At 36.8% G+C, this 6,000-nt stretch overlaps 1 protein-coding gene across 1 annotated transcript in view; it reads right to left on the bottom strand.

The window, feature by feature from the left end:
• The window catches only part of DENND2C (DENN domain containing 2C), an 82,992-nt gene that overhangs the window by 53,331 nt on the left and 23,661 nt on the right, over nucleotides 1-6,000 (bottom strand). The window lies entirely within an intron of this gene.

Here is a 6,000-nt window from a genome sequence, read left to right as displayed (position 1 = left end):
AAGAAAGAAAGAAAGAAAGAAAGAAAGAAAGAAAGAAAGAAAGAAAGAAAGATCACTTTGAACTCAGCAATTAGAGGCAATACTAACATAATGGCAAAACAAATATATAGCTGATAGAGTTTGGATATTTGTCCCCTCCAAATCTCATGCTGAAATTTGATCTCCAATGTTGGAAGTGGGGTTGAGTGGGAGGTGTTTGTGTCCAGGGATGGATCCCTCATGAATGGCTAAATGCCCTCCCTAAGGTAACAAGTGAGTTTTTGCTCTATTAGTTAACACAAGAGCTGGTTATTTGAAAGAGCCTGGCACATCCTGTCATCTCTCTTGCTCCCTCTCTTGCCATGTGACACACCTCCTCCCCCTTCACTTTCCACCATGATTGTAAGCTTCCTGAGGCCTCACCAGAAGCAGATCCTAGTGCCATGCTTCTTGTCCAGCCTGAAGAACCATAAGTCAAATAAACCTCTTTTCTCTATAAATTACCCAGCCTCAGGTAATCCTTTATAGCAACGCACAATGGACTAATACAATAGCCAACAAATATTTATGAAACAATTGGGAAAAGCCAACTGTATAGTTTTAAACCTATTTTAAAATGTTACAGGTACACAAAACTTGTATTTTTATGATGCATACAAAAATATGATCATAATTTTGCCACTAAACTAGTTTCTGGTATAAATTATATATATATATATATATAATATATTTTTATTTATTTATTTATTTTTGAGATGGAGTCTTGCTCTGTCACCTTGGCAGGAGTGAAGTGGCACAATCTAGGCTCACTGCAATGTCTGCCTCCCGGTTCAAGTGGTTCTCCTACCTTAGCCTCCCAAGTAGCTGCGATTACAGGCACATGCCACCACGCCTGGCTAATTTTTGTATTTTTGGTAGAGAGGAGTTTCACCATGTTGGGCAGGCTGGTCTCAAACTCCTGGCCTCAAGTGATCCGTCTGCCTTGGCCTCCCAAAGTGCTGGGATTATAGGCGTGAGTCACCGCACCCAGCCAATAAAATTAAACAGGTAAATATTTCATGGTGTGCAAGAGATAAGATAAAGTCTATACTCCTAAATATGACATATAAGGTCTTTCACCCTCTAATTCGAGCTTTGACTCTTGCCACTTGCCGTACTCACCAGCTACATATTTTCCAATAATGCCAAATAGTCTGGAACTATTAGCAGTCCACAGTTAGAATGTTTGAGTTACAGAGTTTAAATACCAACAGCTTTGGTTCTTGGTTGTATATCATTAGTCAAATTACTTAACCCTTTTAAGCTTGTTTTCTTATTTGTAGAATGATCACAATGTTTACAGATAATACTTACTGAGTACTTAATATGAGCCAGGCATAGCTCTACTAACTTTATCCACATTAACTCACCTAATTCTTGTAACAACCCCATGAGGTAGATACTACTGTAAATCTCATTTTACAGATAAGACAATAAGGCACCAAGAGGTTAAGTAACGAATATATGTCTTAACATCCTTTGGCACAACAGATACAGATAAAGTAACTAAAATGTTTAAGACAGTGACTGGAATACAGTAACTGCTCAAAAAATGACAGGTACTATAAATTTCTCTCTGAATACACCATGTACTTTCAAGATCAGTTGAAAGTTTTTCCGTGAAAGCTTCCTTAGCCCTCTCCCCAGAGTTAATCACTCCTTCTGTGTGCTTCTATTACACCTATTTGCATATTGTTATACTTTTCCAATTCTGAATTTGCCTTACAGCAAATACCTGTGTACATCTTTTCCATGACCTCAAGACTCTTAACACTCATTCTTGCTGGAGACACTTAGAAAAAGAGGAAAGTCAGGGATAAGACTGAAGGGGAGGTAGCATGAATAGTGACAAGCAAATGCTTCTGCAATGCTGTCTTAGAAGACCTAAAGTAAACCTCAATCTCAGAATGTCACTCCTGAACTTGTTATAGCAGAGGATGCTAAGGCTTGTGTCAGGGAAAAACAATGAACAACATAAATTCTGCTCAGGAAGTTGGGTGGGAACTTGCACTATTCACATTATTTGCTTTTTTCAACTTTCTATTACATTAACACATTATTTAATTGAAAGCCTCAATACATTTTTAACAAAGCCCACAGGAATATATCTTGCATAAGATTCTTCATTAAATGTGGCTAAAGATATTTTAAAACAAATAATAAAGGACCAGGCTAATAGAGGAAAAAGTGCCAAACAGGCTTCTACTTTTCCAACCTCTATCATCTTGTTGACTGTTCCTTGAATAACAAATCTTCAAAGCAAGCACATACAGGATACCAGCCTTTTATCTCACTCCTATCAGAGGAAGCAGCCTTATAAGTAACTAAAAATGGTTTCCAAAATAACAAAGAAACTTTAAATAAAGTCCTAATATTGCTTATAACACATAATATAAATTTCTCAAGCCATTATTCTACCTATTGGCAAATCAAGAAATATGTAAGATTCTTTAAAAAGTAAATTTAATCCTTTAACAGTTCTATCAAGTCTGTTGTGATATTTGTCATGGAAATTTTTTCAGGTTTCTTAAAATGAAAGTATGAAAAATGATAGCTGATATAATGCAGATTATATTCAGAATTTTGAGGCATAAGCCAAAGACTTAGAATAATGCTAACTTCACGATTGCGTTACATGGTTGGTTATCCGCACTATTCATAAAACCTTCCAAATGACAACAATTCCTTTTCTTTGCTGTTTACTGATTGTAACGGGTACTATTGGAGGGTTTATTTACCACAGCTACATGACTCTAGGTGTTATCTATGGTAATTCCTGTTAGCTCCACCTTTAAAACAAATCAAACTCCCACCACTTATCATCTGTATTGTTAACACACTAAACCAGGCCACTATCACTTTTTCCTCTCTCATTTTCTATTTCTAGTCAATTTTCACCTTCCCTGTTCATTCTATCTAAAATAAAACTCCTTTTTCAACACGATTTTCTATGTCCACACTTTGCCATATTTTCGCCACAGAACTTATCATTTATCTGAAATTGTGTTACTTATTTGCTTATTTACTTCTCTCCCTCACTGGAATGTAAGCTTTTTTACTACTGTATCCCCAGCACCCAGAAGAGTATGCATCATACAGTAATCCCTCAGTAAATATTTGTTGAATGAATGACAAAATTCTAAGTATAAGAATGCTTAAAAGGAAAAGGCTGACGAAAAATTTGCAGTGCCTGTTACTTTAAATGCCTCCAGTGATTTGAAGCTGCCCCATTTGTAGAATCAGGAAGCTTCTTAGAATAGTTTAAGAATATGAGTAACACCAAAACAACTTATTTAAATAATTCACACTACAATAAGAATTTTTTTTGTATATTTACTATTTGCCAAGCACTATATGCATAATCTCATTCAATCCTCATAACAATCCTTAGAGGAAGATATCTTCATTTTCTAGATGAGGAAACTGAGGCTTAGCAAGTTTAGATGGCTTTCTAAGGTCATATACATTGTTACAATTTGAAAAGCATAATTTAATAGCACATAACATACTACCTTCAGGATAGAAAGACATTTTGAGAAGGGGCAATATCTAAGTTAGGGGTCTCCAATGAAGAAAACAATTGATTTATATATAGTTATTTATAAATTATAAACATAAAACTATAATATCATGTACATTATAAAGCATACTGAAACTAAAAATTTAAAGGTGTGAGATTTTAAAAATCATTTTACTAGTTTAAATTAGTAAAAATTAAATATGTAAAAGGAGGGTATAGTAACCATTTCATTCTCACTGAAGTTTAACTACAAATATTTTGAGTAAGAGCAATGTGATGAAACGTGGTTTTTTTTGATACAGTGATTCAAAGATTTAGTCTAAAACTCAGTTTATTTCAATACTTGGTTCTAAAGGTGTTACAGACTGAACCGTGTCCCCCGAAAATTCATATGTTGAAGTCCTAACCCCCAGCACCTCAGAATATGACTGGATTTGGAGATCAGATCTCTTGAAAGGTAGTTAAGTTAAAATGAGGTCACTAGGGTGGGCCCTAATCCAATGACTGGTGTTCTTAGAAAAAAAGAGGAAATCTAGACACAGACAGATTCAGAGGAGAGACCATGTGAAGACACAGGGAGAAGACTGCTATCTACCAGCCAAGCAAACAGGCCTCACAAGAAACTTACCCTGTCGGCACCTTGATGTTAGATTACTACAGCCTCCAGACTTGTGAGAATATCAATCTCTGGTGTTTGAACCACTCAATCTGCAGTATTTGGTCATGGCAGCCCTAGCAAACTTAATATAAAATGCCACAGTAATAGAAAAAGGCAACTCACCACAAATACATGGAGACAATGAAAGAAGAGCTTCACTGACCGAATCAGAATACTTATTTGTCAATTCTATTCACCTTAAATTAAGCATGGATTTTTGTTGAAATTTGACTAAGTTTTCATCTTCTCTAATGTTTATCATCTGTACTTTCAAACTAACTGAACATTTAAAAACCTCTAACAAACTGATTCAAAATCTAAGTGTGTAGATAGGAGAGCTTTAAAGATAATACATTCTTTGTTTTGGGCAACATTAAGTAGTAATTGATATATTACCAAATATCAAATTCTGTCTGCAAATCATGTTTCTTTAGAAAAACAATTTCTCATTCATTGCTTTTTTGTTTTTTTGTTTTTGAGACAGAGTTTTGCTCTGTCTCCCAGGCTGGAGTGCAGCAGTGCATTCTTGGCTCACTGCAAGTTCCTCCTCCCGGGTTCACGTCGTTCTCCCGCCTCAGCCTCCCAAGTAGCTGGGACTACAGGCGGCCGCTACCACGCCCCGCTAATTTTTTTGTATTTTTAGTAGAGACGGGGTTTCACTGTGTTAGCCAGGATGGTCTCGATCTCCTGACCTCGTGACCTGCCCGCCTCAGCCTCCCAAAGTGCTGGGATTACAGGCGTGAGCCACCGCGCCCAGCCTCTCATTCATTGTTAAAACATCATGTTTACCTTGTAGGAACACACTGACCATGTTTCAGAGAATTTTTTGCTGACAACCACTTATCAAATCAACAATTTTAGAACACTTTTCTTTGGAAAAGGAAAATGGTGTGACTTATTTTAAGATTGGCAACTTTAAAAAATACTTTTCCATAATGTATCAGAAAACTAGTATGTGATATATTTTCATGACTGTGACACTTCTCATTTTCAAAGGATTATAATGATTCTATTATTTAAGATATAATCTGTAAATCCACCTACTTGGACACATATGAACTGCTATATGTTGCAACAGCTAAAAGTGAACAAACAAGTGAGGATGTCACCACCAACTCTGTTTTGTTTGAGGGAATGCCTACTCTTTCCCTGGGGATCATTGCTTATATAAAGTCTGATCCGGAGAAAGCACCAGTGTCAAACTGTGTTATTAAATATTTAGTAAGGCTTAATTTATTTCTAGATGAAAATGAATACAAGTAGCATTTTTAATGTTTTTTTCACATCCTAACATACCATCTTGTGCACCTCTGGGAGATCATGAGTCCATAATAAGGTATTCTAACTTACACATGCATTAGCTTTAATGTTCACCATTTCACCTAGGTAAATAGAGAATATTTAGGGAGGGCACGGTAGCTCACGCCTGTAATCCCAGCACTCTGGGAGGCTGAGGTGGGAGGATCACCTGAGGTCGGGAGTTTGAGACCAGCTTGGCCAACATGGTGAAACCCTGTCTCTACTAAAAGTACAAAAATTAGCTAGATGTGGTGGCGCATGCCTATAATCCCAGCTACTCAGGGGGCTGAAGCAGGTGAACTGTTTGAACCCAGGAGGCACAGAGGTTGCAGTGGGCCGAGATTGCACCATTGAACTCCAGCCTGGGCAACAGAGATTCTGTCTCAAGAAAAAAAGAGAGACAGAGAGAGAGAATATTCAGGGGTCTGCTAAAATAACCAGGTGGCCAAAAGTTGTATGAATATAATATGTAAACAACCCTTTCCTTTGTTTACTCAGAAGAAGG

This window comes from Piliocolobus tephrosceles, chromosome 1, assembly GCF_002776525.5.
Source record: "Piliocolobus tephrosceles isolate RC106 chromosome 1, ASM277652v3, whole genome shotgun sequence".
In the NCBI taxonomy this organism is placed as follows: domain Eukaryota; kingdom Metazoa; phylum Chordata; class Mammalia; order Primates; family Cercopithecidae; genus Piliocolobus; species Piliocolobus tephrosceles.
The sequence above is the reverse complement of the archived record's forward strand: the minus strand, read 5'-3'. Positions and strand labels throughout refer to the sequence as shown.